Genomic DNA, 14875 nt, shown 5'->3' on the forward strand with positions numbered 1-14875 from the left:
ATATTATTTTATGCCTTTCAAAAAGTTAGCACAGAGTCCTCAGTGTAATGAGAAGTGTGCCCCTGCTAGCTGGATAGCTCCTCCAAAAATCTCCCTGTGCTGGGTAGAAATCCTGTTTGTACTGAGGCAGTTCTCTTTTTTTGGCTCTTTGCTTCACATCAGACCCAAATCTGAGAGGTGATTAATTATCTGTATTTATCTCTCAGAGGTTACAATTAACAAAACTGTAGGAGTGTCTCAATTAATGAGTCTTCAACGCAATGCTTGGCAAAATAACACTCAATCACATCAAAACCAAGTTCCAGCTCTGTTTGTTTTTCACTTCTAAATGAGAAATAATTTCTATTTATCACAGTGCTTTTCCAAACATTGGGATGTGTTTGATCCCACCAGCAAGCACAACAACCCCCATGGAAATGTGGCAGTGACACTCTGGTTAAACTCACATTCAAACCTTGCTGTCTTGGAAATAGCAAAGTATAATGTTATTCAAAACACAACATTTTACTGCCTTACCCCATCACTGAGGTAATAATTCAATACCACATCAATACATTCACTAAATGTGTAGTAAAAATGTAAATAAAGCAAATTCAGCTCAAGGAGTAGGGTTTCAAACCCTGGCTCCTTGGTTGCAAATTTCTACTCTGACAGAGATGAAAACATGACACAAAACTTGGGCTTTTTAAAAGCAAAGACAGACAATCATAACATCACTGCTTCAAGAAATGCAGAAGAAATCTCACCAATTTTGAGACAACATAGACATAAGCAAATGTTCACCAGTGACCCCTCAGGCTCCTGGAATACATGCAGCAGTCCCAGAATGATGGACAGGCCATGCAGAAAGCAGGACACACCATTCCCTCCTGCACAAATCACCAAATTTCCAGGCAGGACAGCACAGCTGCATGTGGGGCTCCAAAGTGCCCAGGAAAACCAGCACTGGTTACCAAAATGCTGGGAAAATCAGCAGGAGGCATTTAGTACTTTTACTAAAAACGTGGATGCTCCAAGGGGAAGAACTATTGAAACTGTGTGGCTGTCCCAGCACGCAGCACAAAATTCCAACAGCTACAGCTGAAATTCCAAGCCATGCTCGGAGAAATAACTTCTGAGGATCACCAGAGCCCCGGAAAGAAAAAAGCCAAGAGAGTTGAGGAAGGTGTTCAGTGGGAATTCAGGTGTTCAGCAGGGATTGCTGGAGGCCAACAACAATTTGATCCAATCCTTCCTCCCAGCTGCGGGATTGCCAGCCCGGGCTGGATGGGTGTCAGACAATGCAGCAATCAGCACAAAGGTTTTCATGGATTTACAGCTCCGGGCAGAGCAGCTGCTGAATCCCAAAAGGAACCTTTGTGCTGAGCCCTGGCTGAGCCCCTTTAACCCCCAGCATGGGGGTTTGGTGACAGCCTAGAAAGTAAAGACATAATTACCCACCAGAGAATAAAGTGACATTATTGGGATGGCCTGCAGAATATTCCTTAAATTCTGAAAAGGAAAAGCAGTGCCTAATGCAGGCTGATTTAATTCAGGGCCACTTTTCCTTCAGCATTCTGCTTTAAGCAGAGCTGCTGCACACTGAACTCACCTGCCAGAGCTACTTAACTGCAGCTCTTTAATCCTCCAGGAAAAGGGACTTTAAACCTGACCCCACCAAACAGAGGCTGGCATTTGACTACAGTTTGGATTTTCAGTGAAAACGGCACAATTCCAGCTCCAAGGGGAGATAATCAGCAGGATGCAGAGCAGAGTGTACAGTGAGGCACAGTGAATCTTTGCTTTTGAATGCAGAGAAATGGGCTTTCTTCACAAAATTCACATGAAGGGGAGAGGTCTGACACTGGAAAGTGCCTGCTGATTACCTGGCAGTTAAGGGAAGCCTGAAAGAGTTTAGCTCAGGACAGACTGCTTTAAATAAAGATAATAATTCTGTTTGATTTCTTTCTTTGCAAAGCTAAGAATACATGCGTGGATTAGTGAAGGGAAAAATATCATTATTGGGTAGAGCCAAGTCCCTCCAGACCTTCAGAAGCACAAAAAGAACACCCAAAGACAAAGTCTCCTCTCTTTAGATAAGTTTCTATGGCCTTTCTATATCACATAAAAATAAATTCTCAGTGTACCTGTCTTTTCCATTTCCTGTATTCTCTCCTTTTAGCTCGCTATGGATGCCTGCAGAGTGAGTTTTATCTAGAATTTGCAAACACAACAGCTCAGCCTGATATAAAAGCAGATACACTGATAATTGAATTTTGGAAGCACAATAGCATCTCATTGATGGTATTTTAACGTTGTAATAGCAATTATAATGTAAATGAAATTTACAGAACATCGTGTAACACCATTATTAAAACATTTAAACAACATAATAAAGCTATTTAGCATTTCTAAATCTGTTCTTTCAGGCCAGAACATTTTCTTACCCTCCTTGAATTATTTTTAAAAAAATGCCTCTGCATTGTTACAGCCAATGGAATTGTTCTCCATTCATTGCTTCTCCTGTGGAAAGCAAAGCACAAAGCATTTTTTTCCAAAAAAATAGTTGGAACATTCATTTTAGTTACACAGCATTAAGCCAGTGCTGTAGAAGATTAATCTTCATGTTTAATAATACAATGCTCTGATATTTCATTTTACTTTATTATTTCAACCACAGAACCCCAGTTCTCAGTTTAATGTGACAGATTACTCAAAGTTCTACAAGATCTGATATCATTATTAGGATCAAATATTTCAGATATGGCCTTTTTCAGAGACACAGAAATGGCTGCAGAGCCTGTCTTAAAAATACCTTTTAAAGGAAACACAACAGGATCAAATTAAGTGTTTGTTTCCTTTGAGTTGAGAAATTTTAACTTATTTTACTTAACTCTAATTTTAACTTATTTTTACTAAAAAAAAAGGACAAAAAAAAAATAAAACCAAACCAACATCCAGAGCTGTTGTTTGGATTTTACATTTTGTAAATGCGAAATATTTAGATTTGACATCTTTATGGTTCTGTTTATCAGCCAGATAAAGGAAATATTAACCCAGTATCAACCCAAAGGAAATATTTTCAGGTAAAACCCAACACTGAAACAGTCCCAGGATGATGTGGAGAACCCCAAACAGCCACACCACGGATGGAGAGGGGAAATGAGGACAAGGAGGGCTCAAAGAAACAAACTGCAAAAGCAAAATACAAAGAACAAACCTGGAGGCAAGGGCAAAACAAAAGATAAGAACAGAACAAGTGAGCACAGCTGCTGCAAAAATTACTTACAAGCAGGATAAAAGGAAAGGGGATACAGGAGGGAACAAGAGCGGAGAGAAAAGGGAGGAAAGGAGAATAAATCCTTTGTCAAGCTGAAGTTTTGTATTTCACTCCTGTATTTCCCTGGAAGAGTTTGCAACTCCACTGCAAATGATCAGTCAGGAAAGAGGGAGAAGGGCAAAACCCCAACCCAAAAGTGGAGCTGTGAATGAAAGCAACAGAGAGGTTGTGGAAAATAAAGAGAAATAATGAGGAGTTGTGGAGGAGAGGAAGGAAGGAGATGATGGAGAGACTCTTCCCCAGGTGCACAGTGGAAGGACAGATGGAAATCACCCTGGATGGTGGGAAATTCTGACTTGCTGTAAGAAAACAATTTATTTTACCACGAAGGACAAAAATCTGGAACACAGAGAAGCTCCAAAACTCAGCAAGACCTGGAGCTGGATCCATCTGAGCCAAAGGCTGGACCCAGGGATGCCGGAGGGTCCCTTGCAGCCCACAGGAACCTGTGGTTCTACCCCAGAACCTTCTGGAAATCTCCAGAGCTTGGCATCACTCCTAACAAGAAACGAATCTTTCAGCCAGAGGGATTAAATTTGTTTTTCCCTTGGTTTGACACAAGAGACGTGACCTTTCCAAGGAAATGTGATTATTAGATGAAAACAATGAAGCTGGGAGGGTGAAGGTCACATCTCTGTCTCTTGGAATAAATTCTTCATGTACAGCCCGAGCTGCTCAGTCCCAAATGTGCAGGCAGTGCTACTGCAGGGTGCCCACACCTTTATTTCAGCGTTGAAGGCAGTGAATAAATGATGAGTCCATTGGTGGAGACATTCACCAATTAACCAGCAGCAGCTGTTTGTCTTCTTTTCTTAGGGTACAATTGATTAAAATTGCATGCTTCGTTGAAACAGAATTCTCTTGTACTTCACCAAAGGGGGAGAGCAAACTTCTCTTCTGATTTATAGAACATTTTTCCAGCTGAATACAAATTAGAAACCTATTCTGCCTTGTTGTTTATAATGTGCAGACAGGATTTGAAAAAGCAGAGGTAAAATATTTTGAGTGTTAATCAGACATTGACTGTAACAAAGCCCAGTTGGTTCAAGAAGCTATTTCAGGCTTGAACCATCCTTCTTTTCCTGCTTATTCCATGTGTGGATTTACACAGACCCAATCATATGGGATTTATGGATATATGAGATATCCACAGCCAAAGTATTGAAGGTATTAATATGGGATATATGGATATATGAGATATCTACAGCCAAATTATTTAGGGTATTCATATAGGGTTAATGGATACATGAGAAATCCACAGCCAGATTATTTAAGGTATTTATATGGGATATATGGATATATGAGATATCTACAGCCAAATTATGTAAGGTATTCATATAGGGTTAATGGATACATGAGAAATCCACAGCCAGATTATTTAAGGTATTTATATGGGATATATGGATATCTGAGATATCTACAGCCAAATTATTTAAGGTATTTCAGGCATGTGCTGGTGTGAGATATAAAAGCTCAAATGCAGTTGAAAAGTGTCCAAAGAGGGGCAAAAACTGGTGCCAGACCCCCGAGTCCTTCAGTGCAAACAGAGCAGAGATGCATTGACTGAGCTGGAACAGGGGGCTTTAATCCCTTCAATCATTTCCCTTCCACTGCAGCCATGAGCAGGAATTTGCAAAGAAAACCCAATTTTAGGTTGTGGCAGAGGTGAGGTGCTGCCTGGGATGGTCTGAGCAATATGTCCAATATTTCTCAACTAAAAAATCGTTTTAGCCAAGCTCTGATTACTTGTGAAGCTGAAGGTTTGTAGCAAATGCATGAAAAAATAAATCTCAGCTTTGCAAGTTCTGCTTCAAAACAAATGAATCTTATTCTCAACCAGCAGTTGGCTGAGAATAAAATTATTTTATTAATAATCATTTAAAAAAAAATAAAGGAAATCAAGCAACATTTTATTCATTATTTTTAGAATTATGTCAGGGAGCACATTGGAGAATTTTACAACTATAATTTAATCTAGAGAATAACTTTAGTCCATATTAGTTAACCTGAGTGTTAAAGTAAAATTATATTATTTCCCTCATGCCTGCTCAGACACATTTCTTAAATTTATTTTTTATTTTTTTTTATTTAAACCTATATAAGGAAGCCTTGAATTAGTAATTTCATTATAATTTAAAAACTGGGCTATTTTTTGGTAGGGGACACAGGATAACTGGACCATAACTGGATCCTTTAGGGCTGGTGACCTGTGGGACACTCTTGGCTCACAACCTGCAGCACATCCCTGAAAATGAAATTGAAATTTTTCCTTCAAATATCTCAGAGATTTCAGCGCACAGCAAATGATCAGAGATGTCCTTCTAATTTTTTCTCAAACATTTGTTTTATCCCTCAAAAGAAAATCTCCTCAGGTTCTGCCTGGCTGCTCCATCTGTCAAATCCAGGCACCAAAATATTCCAGGGTTGGAGCTCCAGGATTGTTTTGATGGAATAAATGGAGAGCAGAATGAAAATGCCAATTACAGCAGTGTTTTTCCAGTTTTACCCATGTCCCCAACCAGAGAGATTTCAAATTGGCCCACACAGGAAAAATCTGATTTGTAACATCTCTAACTGGGGCTGGGAATTGGGGGTTCTCAAAGGAAAAATGGCATTTAGAGCCAAAAAAGAGCCATTTTCACAATAAATACCTCATTTGCACATGTGGGTAAAGCAGTATTTGAATATTAGACACCTTTGGAAAACCAACATGTTTTTATTTACACATCATTACAAGTTTGAGTCGTAAAATACTTCTAATTCTCTATCAAAAATGAGCAGGTTTTATCCCAAAGGGAATACTGATGAAATATTTCAGTGATTCTGGAGTCCAGCATGGTATACCTGCTATTAAAAAAAAAAAACCTCATTAAAAAGCGTTGCATTTATTAAAATTCATTGTAATTTATTAGAATTTATTGTAATTTATTAGAATTTATTGTAACATTTTGATGCTTTGAATGCTGGGTATAATCAAAGGGGTATTTAGGGAACGGAGAGAAGTGAATAAATCCTCACCAGTGCTGGCACTAACACAGTCTGATCCTGCCACCTAGTGACAAATTTACCTTGGAAAATCACAATATTTCCCCAGAAACTGCATTTTTCTGCAGGAAAACAACCAAAGTGTGGAGCCTTTATAACCAAACTCTGAATTTTACCAGTACTTCGTGTTTAATTCAAAGGAAAGGCAAACAGACTCAGCAATTATTTGGGCCAGTAGCTAAAAAGCGAATTATTTAAGCATTTAAGTGAATTATTATTATTATCTATTAATTTATATAAAATACTGGTTTGGTACAAGTGGTTCGGGAGTTCTCCAGAACTTATTTTGAGAACATATTTTATCTAACATTGTATTTTACCACTGAAATATACATTTACAGCAAATATTCACCATTTCAGTCCCTCCCAGATTTAAAGTGTGTACAAATCTGAGGGGAGTTCCACATTAATTTTGCATTTCCATAATATTGGCCTCCATTAGGATGCATCATTGGAGCTCTTGGAATATCAGAATTATTGTCCTTATCAGTCTCTTTATCTGCTTTTGGCTGCAACAATTCTGTAACAACAGGATGAGCTTTCTTGATGGTTCTTTTCCCTAAAAATAAATAGGTTTTAAAACTAATTTTATAATATATTTTATATATTTAGAAATATTTTTATGTGTTTTAGTATATACTTTATATATTATATTTTTATTATATATTTCATTATGTATTATAAATTTTATTATATATTTTATTTGTATATAATATATATGAGAAGATGGATTTTGAACTTTGAATAAACTATGTTATTGTTTGATATAACCCTTGGAGAACAAACTACACAGAAATACCCACAGAAATTATTTTGCATCTACATCTAAGTAACAGAATCAACTTTGCAATTCACTGTTTTGTGGAGGAATTATATTTAAAGTGATTTTATTGAAGAGTTTTATGGTTTTCACACTGAGCATTCAGCTTTAGCGCAGCCTCTATTTTTCACCATAAATCTTTCTGTGCACAGCATAAAAAGATTGATAGGGAAAAAAATTCAGTAAACTCTGAAATTTCTTTTCATCAAATCTTAGATGCTACAGGCAGCCTTTGTGCTGCTGTATAGATATAAATGTAAAAACAAAAATAAATACAAATATAAAATATAAATATGACTATAAATATAGCTACAACTGTAAATATATACATACATGTAGCTTGAGTCACAAAGCAAGAAAATCTAGGAAATAACAAAAAAAAATTAACAACAAAGAAAAAATACCAAAATTTTGAAATAACACTTCAGAAGCTCCCTTCTCTTCTTCTATTTTCTTTAAAAGTATATAAAATAAATATAATAAAGTAATAAATAAATACATATTTAAAATCTGGACAAAAGATACATATTTGGATTATATAATTTTAATTGCTAAAGCTACCTTTTATTCTTCTATTTTCTTTAAAAATATGTTTATCTATAAAATAAATAAGTACATATATTTAAAATATGGACAAAATTGACATATTTGGATTATATTATATATTCTTAATTGCTGCTTAATTAACCAATAACTGCTTAACTACAAATACTGAATTTCCAGCCGGTACACAAGGAAAATTCATGTAATAAATAAAATAAAAGTCAGTTTTACGAACAAACACCAAAAGCGAGGACTGCAAAAATTAGAATAATTATTGATTATTTATTCTATAAAAAAAATTCGATATTTCCTGTTGGATTTTCAAATCCGTATTTGTGTGACATAATCCAAGTTCCCCATCCAAAAACCCAAATCCTCCAAGTTCCCCATCCAAAAACCCAAATCCAGGTTTCCAGGAATGGGATTTTATTTTTCCACCAATTCAACCTGGCCTTGGGCACTTCCATCAGTGCCACTCTCTCTGGGAAACCAAATTCCACCTAAAGACACTGAAAAATTTGGTATTTCCTGTAGGATTTTCAAATCCATATTTGTGTGACATAATCCAATTTCCCCATCCAAAAACCCAAATCCAGGTTTCCAGAAATGGGATTTTATTTTTCCACCCACCCAACCTGGCCTTGGGCACTGCCATCCCCTGTGGGAAACCAAATTCTACCTAAAGACACTGAAAAATTCGATATTTCCTGTTGGATTTTCAAATCCGTATTTGTCTGACATAATCCAAGTTCGCCATCCAAAAACCCAAATCCAGGTTTCCAGGAATGGGATTTTATTTTTCCACCATTCAACCTGGCCTTGGGCACTTCCATCAGTGCCACCCCCTGTGGGAAACCAAATTCTACCTAAAGACACTGAAAAATTCAATATTTCCTGAAGGATTTTCAAATCCGTATTTGTGTGACATAATCCAAGTTCCCCATCCAAAAACCCAAATCCAGGTTTTCAGGAGTGGGATTTCATTCTTCCACCCACCAACCTGGCCTTGGGCACTTCCATCACTGCCACTCCCTCTAGGAAACCAAATTCTACCTAAAGCCACTGAAAAATTCAATATTTCCTGTTGGATTTTCAAATCCGTATTTGTGTGACATAATCCAAGTTCGCCATCCAAAAACCCAAATCCAGGTTTCCAGGAATGGGATTTTATTTTTCCTCCCATCAACCTGGCCTTGGGCACTTCCATCACTGCCACTCCCTCTAGGAAACCAAATTCTACCTAAAGCCACTGAAAAATTCAATATTTCCTGTTGGATTTTCAAATCCGTATTTGTGTGACATAATCCAAGTTCCCCATCCAAAAACCCAAAGCTTATCTGCACTCAGGTTTCCAGGAGTGGGATTTTATTGTTTTAACTATTATTTCTTAAAAGCTTTTCCCCATCGCCCCTTGACTTGCGTCCCATTTGTCTCCTTTCCCTGGTGTTTCATCAAACATTGCTGCTCTTCATTAAGCAGAAAAGCACAACAGAGTTTTTGTTAATTGATATATTTTACAAATTGATATATTTTATATTTCTACAGAGAAAGAAACCAACAAACCCCCCTCCTTTAAATTCCTAGAACCAAACTGTGATTTATGGTCCCACTTGTACAAGGCTGTTCTTGATGATTTATTCAATAAAGGCCATGACTGGAAGTAACTGAAGAGTAGGTGAATTTGAATATTCAACACTTCATCCAAAGCTCATGAAAACCTGTGCAGTCATTAAAAATAAACAATCTCATTTATCCCATCCAATTATAGTCCAAAGGGTAAAACAAAATGCACCTACAGAAGGTAAAGATATTTTCTTCCCTCCACACCCCATTTCAGTGGCTTTAAAATGTTCTAAATCTCAGTATTTATGATTAAAAGGTTTCAGGTTTCATTCATAACCAGGTTTTGTTCCCATGACCATAAAGCCCTTCCTAACACATTACAAAAGGTTCTAGTGCTGCAGTTTGCTTTAGCACAGAAAAAGCAAAATCAAAATTATCTTTCAGGAGACTTTCAAAGGGAAGGTGAAATAAAAGGAGAAGTGGATTCAGAAGAAACAACAGTTACTGGGAATGAAGAAAAAAAACAATAAATTTTTCTTAATCAAGATGTAAAATTATTTTTGCTTTCTTTTAGAGGTGAGCAGAAATTTAAGCTCAAGAGATGGCTTCTTACCTACCATTTACTTTTTTACTTGCAGCTGAAAACTCTAACAAAGCTTGACCCCACACTAAGGGTTACACTAATAAAATAAAATAAACTGCATTTCCAGAATTCTTTAATATGTCACAGACATATTAACAACACTTTCTGAAAGAAAATCTGGGTTGATATAAACCAGATTTTAAAATCTGGTTTGATTTCTATGATTGCAAAGATTCCTGTTTTTGTTTTTTTTTTAATTAAAATTAGAACTAATTAAAAATTAGTTCTGCATCTGTATTGGAGCAGATTTCCATCCTATTAAAGTCAAAGCTCTCATCCTTCCTAAAAGCAAAATTCTCCTCCTTCCTAAAGTCAAAGTTCTCATCCTCCTAAAGTCAAAGTTCTCATCCTCCTAAAGTCAAAATTCTCATCCTTCCTAAAGGTAAAATTCTCACCCTTCCTAAAGGCAAAGTCCTCATCTTCTTAAAGACAAAATTCTTCTTCCTACAGGCAAAATTCTCATCCTCCTAAAGGCAAAGTCCATCCTTCTTAAAGGCAAAGTGCTCATTCTCCTAAAGTCAAAGTTCTCATCCTTCCTAAAGGCAAAATTCTCATCCTCCTAAAGGTAAAATTCTCATCCTTCCTAAAAGCAAAATTCTCCTCCTTCCTAAAGTCAAAGTTCTCATCCTCCTAAAGTCAAAATTCTCATCCTCCTAAGTCAAAACACTCATCCTCATACGTCAAAATTCTCATCCTCCTAAAGACAAAATTCTTCTCCTTCCTACAGGCAAAATTCTCATCCTCCTAAAGGCAAAGTTCTCCTCCTTCTCCTCCCATTTTTATTTGCAGTGCTGTCTTGTGCAGGGTTGGTTTATCAGAAACATCTGTAATGTGTAACATTTTCACATCTCCTGCTCCATTAGGTAAGTTATTAAGTTATAATTCCTTAAAAGTTAGCATGGATAAAAAAACCACTGCTCAGTGAACCTTGTGGGTCCAATCCAGCTCAGCATATTTTGTGATTCTTTAAGAAATAAAAATCTTTAGATCGTGAGAGAAATCAATAGCATTTGTACTTACAATAAAGGAGCCAAATTTTTTTTAATATATAATAATAAATAAATTACCTTTCTGCATGTTTTTCCATTCTGCAGGATCTAAAGCATCAGGAATCCACACCCACAGAGAAAGGAATAAACCTCAGTGCAGAGGAAGGCAGACACCTGTGCCATAAAAACACTTGGGGGGCGTGTGTAATATATTTTATTGGGCAAATATAAAAAGCAGTCACATCAATCAAAGCCTAAAGAGGCATTTGGAAGACCTGAAAACACAGAGAAATAATTGTGGAGTGCAGAGGCATCTCACTCCAGCATCCATCAGAGCAGCAATGAGCTCTCTCAGAGTTCCACCGCTGCTGCCAGGAGCTGTAAAGAAAACTGAAGCCATGAATTCCCCAAACAACAGCTGAGCCCTGCTGCTCTGCTCTTTCACCTCCCTCTTTCCCCAAAATCCACAAATTCACCTGCTCAACACCCCTTTATTTCCCCCAAATCCACAAATTCATATTCCAGGCCGTGAAAATATTTCTGCCTGCACAGAAATCCATCACCACATCAGCAGAACTTTCACAAATACAGGTCCTACTTGTGCCAGGAACCTTCCAGAGAATATTTCTCACCAGTTTTTCGAGCAGCTCTCTCAGACAGCCCAATGTCTCTCTATTCCCCACAGTTTTTGTTGCTGCCCCATCAGACATTTTGGCCCCCACCCAAACTCCTCATCCCTCATTGCTGTCATGTGGAAAAAACTGTACTAATCCCATCCTAGCTGACTCGTCATCTCCTTTTAATCCAAATTTAAAATGTTTTTATTCTCTTCCCAACGAATTATCTTTATTTCTCCCTCCTCCTGCAGCTCTGGAAAGTGTTAACTCTCTAGCACAAATGAATATTGTACTTATGAACTGAAAACACAAAGCTGGTCTTGCTTTTCTAAACAACAGAAAGAGAACAGAAAACAGATTAAGATATCCCATTACATTAAAAAAAAGCAACAATAAATTAGAATAAAATCTCATTTATGCCTCCTATCATCTGTCTTAAGCTGTCTTGGTGTTTAAATTGTCCTTAAAGCCATTTTCTGAAACAGCCAAGGAAAAAATGTACTTGCAAAAGGCACACAGAGCTAGGAGTTTGCTTTTGATGCCATCATGCAAATGGAGAATAAAAGCCCAGATCTGCTGTGGGGCTGGCAGTTCTGTGGGTGCTGTCCCAGCCCAGCTCTACAGCAGATAATGAGATAAGCAATGGTTTTATTAAGCAAATGCTGCTGAGGAATATGGTAATACACAAAGCAAACTTGGTTTGAGCTGTCTTTTGTTTCTGATTATGAACACTCAGGGCGTTCAGACAGTGCTCCACACCAAACCAGTCCATCCCAGTCCTTTCCTGGGCTGACCTGGGATAGAATAACACCCAGCCAAGTACATTGGACAAAATTGCACAATTTCAGCTCAATTCTCACAGCATTTCCACCCAATACTGGCCAACCGCTGAGGTAAAATTAGATTATTTTTTATATCCTGACTAGAAACACTTTGTTCTGCATCAATCCATCACTGGCTGTCAGTACTTTTAAGAGCACTAATGCAAAGTATTTTACCAGACAGCAGGACCTTAAGTGGGAATTAAAACACAATGGAAGTGGGAGACATCTGTGCTGCTGGTGTCTCTCTCACTGGTGAAAATTCTCTGCTTTAGTTTTACACTTTGCTCAATAAACTGTAATTTAGTTACAGTATAAGCAAGGTTAAATGCTGCTGTCTGTGGGCCAAGAGAGAAGTAACAGAGTCTTCAAATGAGAGGGGTTTTTTTCACATTTATTTGCTGTCTCTTGGCCGGGCACCAAGCTTTCATATTCATAGCAGCATAAAGAGCAACCAAAACAACAACAAGAACTCCTGCTGAGACTATTAAAGTGTCATTTTCAGCAGCAGGACTCCATAAATCACAGAGACATCCTCCCCTCAGGTTCTGCCCTGCAGTCACTGCAGCTGCTTTGCTCACACAGGTGACTGCATCAGCTTTGTTATGTCCAGGGAGACCCCTGTCCCATGCCCTGCTTTTAGCTCAGGAAACATCTTCCATGAGGATTTCCTGTGCCAAAACGCAGCTCTCACCCAGCTTTCCCCCCTGCATGCCCTGCCTTGGGCTGTGCACGATGAGCTGCAGGTCCAGCCCAGCCTGGGCTCACAGCCCTGCAACCCAGCAGGCTCAGATCATGGAGAAACATGTCCGGTTTTCGGCTGTTTGGAGGGCCTGGAAAGGCCCGGGGTGGCCTTGGGGCAGCCCGCGTATCAAAGGACGAGAAGAGGCTTCAGTTCTTCTTTTGGTCTCTGTGTTTATTAATTGTTTATCTAAAAGATTTTCTTTCGGCCCGACAGAGCTCTGCTCAGCAGCCAGCCATGAGCACACTGTCCCCCCTCCGGGCGGTCACCTATCTTTATACCCAAAGTTACGTGTACAATATTTATCATTTTTCCCCAATACCTTTCACCCTTATTGACCAGTGCACTTTTAGTAATGACCAATCCCAAAGTGCCACCATCACCACAGAAGATGGAGGAGAAGAAGAAGGACAGGACACGCCCCAATTCCTCCATCTTACTTCTCTAAACCCCCCTGTACAGAAATCCTAAACCCTGTGTCTCACTCTCTAATTAACTGATCCCTTCACCATTCACCCCGGTGAAACCCTCCTATCCTCATACAGGTGTCGTCTCCTGTGTAGGATCAAAGTCCAGCCACCAGACACTTCTGGAACATTCCAGGACTCCCGAGCCCCCCAAGGGTGGTCTCGGTGGCTCGGAACCTCAGGACTGAGGTGCTGAGATCCCACAGAAACAGAGGCTCAGCAGGATCATCCAGTCCCTGGGAATAACTCAGGTGTCTGGGCAGGTAAAACACAGCCCTCATCAGGAAAAACAAAGTTCAGGTTAATTGCCAGCTCCAGATCTGGAGTGCAGAGGAGACATCGGGTCACAGACCAACCACACAAACAGAAGGAGGAAATATCAAAATACACCAGCACACATCTTTGTGTTAAAAGGGAAAATTATCAAAGCCTTCAGGACTAAAATAATTCAAGGTTAGGAGCAGCCCCTCCACTTCCAGCTGCAAAGATGCTGCTCCACATCCCACTGGAGGGATCTGGCATCAAAGAGTCTGGGCTGGGAAATAGGATGGAAGGAGGAACTGCTCTGGACAGCATCTGCTGGTTCTCATTTAACAAATTACTGCCTGTAATTCTGCTGTTAACAGGCAGGATGTCTCACCTTCACATTTCACAGGCTTTATTCACTACATTATAAAGTAAATTTAATCTAAACCCCTCTATTTAAACAACATTCTTAGGCTTAAAAAAAAAGAAGTGACACCGTTAAATTGCCATTGCTATTGCAAAATATTTCTGCTGAAACAGGGGAGGAAAAATGGGGAAGGAAGATCTCTGTAATGCCACTGATAGCACAGATCAAATTCTTTTAAATTACACCCAGAAAATCCTCCTCTCCTGAAAGATTTAACAGCAAAGCTGCAAAGAGTAGCTGTGTATTAAGGAGTCTTTATTAAATATCCAGAATATGGTGTGTGGTATTTATTCCTTTCCTAGAGAGCATTATCATCAGCACTTGCACAATAATATATAATTTATATCAATAGCAAAGTTCTCATTGATATCTTTGAAAGCAGCTTATACCTAATTTACTAAAAGCACTCATCTGCAGAGAGTGTTTTGTTATTCATTAGAATTAATTAAATCCTTCTGTATAATGTTAAAGCACACATCTTGTAAGTCCTTGAAGGCCTGGCTGAAAGGAAAAACAGTTTTACAGGCTCTATTTTAGCAGAGATAAATAAAGTCAATCAGTCAACAACCTAGCATGATCACGAAAGGAAAACTAGTTTCAAAATATTTCATTTTCAAATAGTAAAATGTTCTT

Source organism: Zonotrichia leucophrys, chromosome 6, assembly GCF_028769735.1.
Source record: "Zonotrichia leucophrys gambelii isolate GWCS_2022_RI chromosome 6, RI_Zleu_2.0, whole genome shotgun sequence".
Classification (NCBI taxonomy): Eukaryota; Metazoa; Chordata; class Aves; order Passeriformes; family Passerellidae; genus Zonotrichia; species Zonotrichia leucophrys.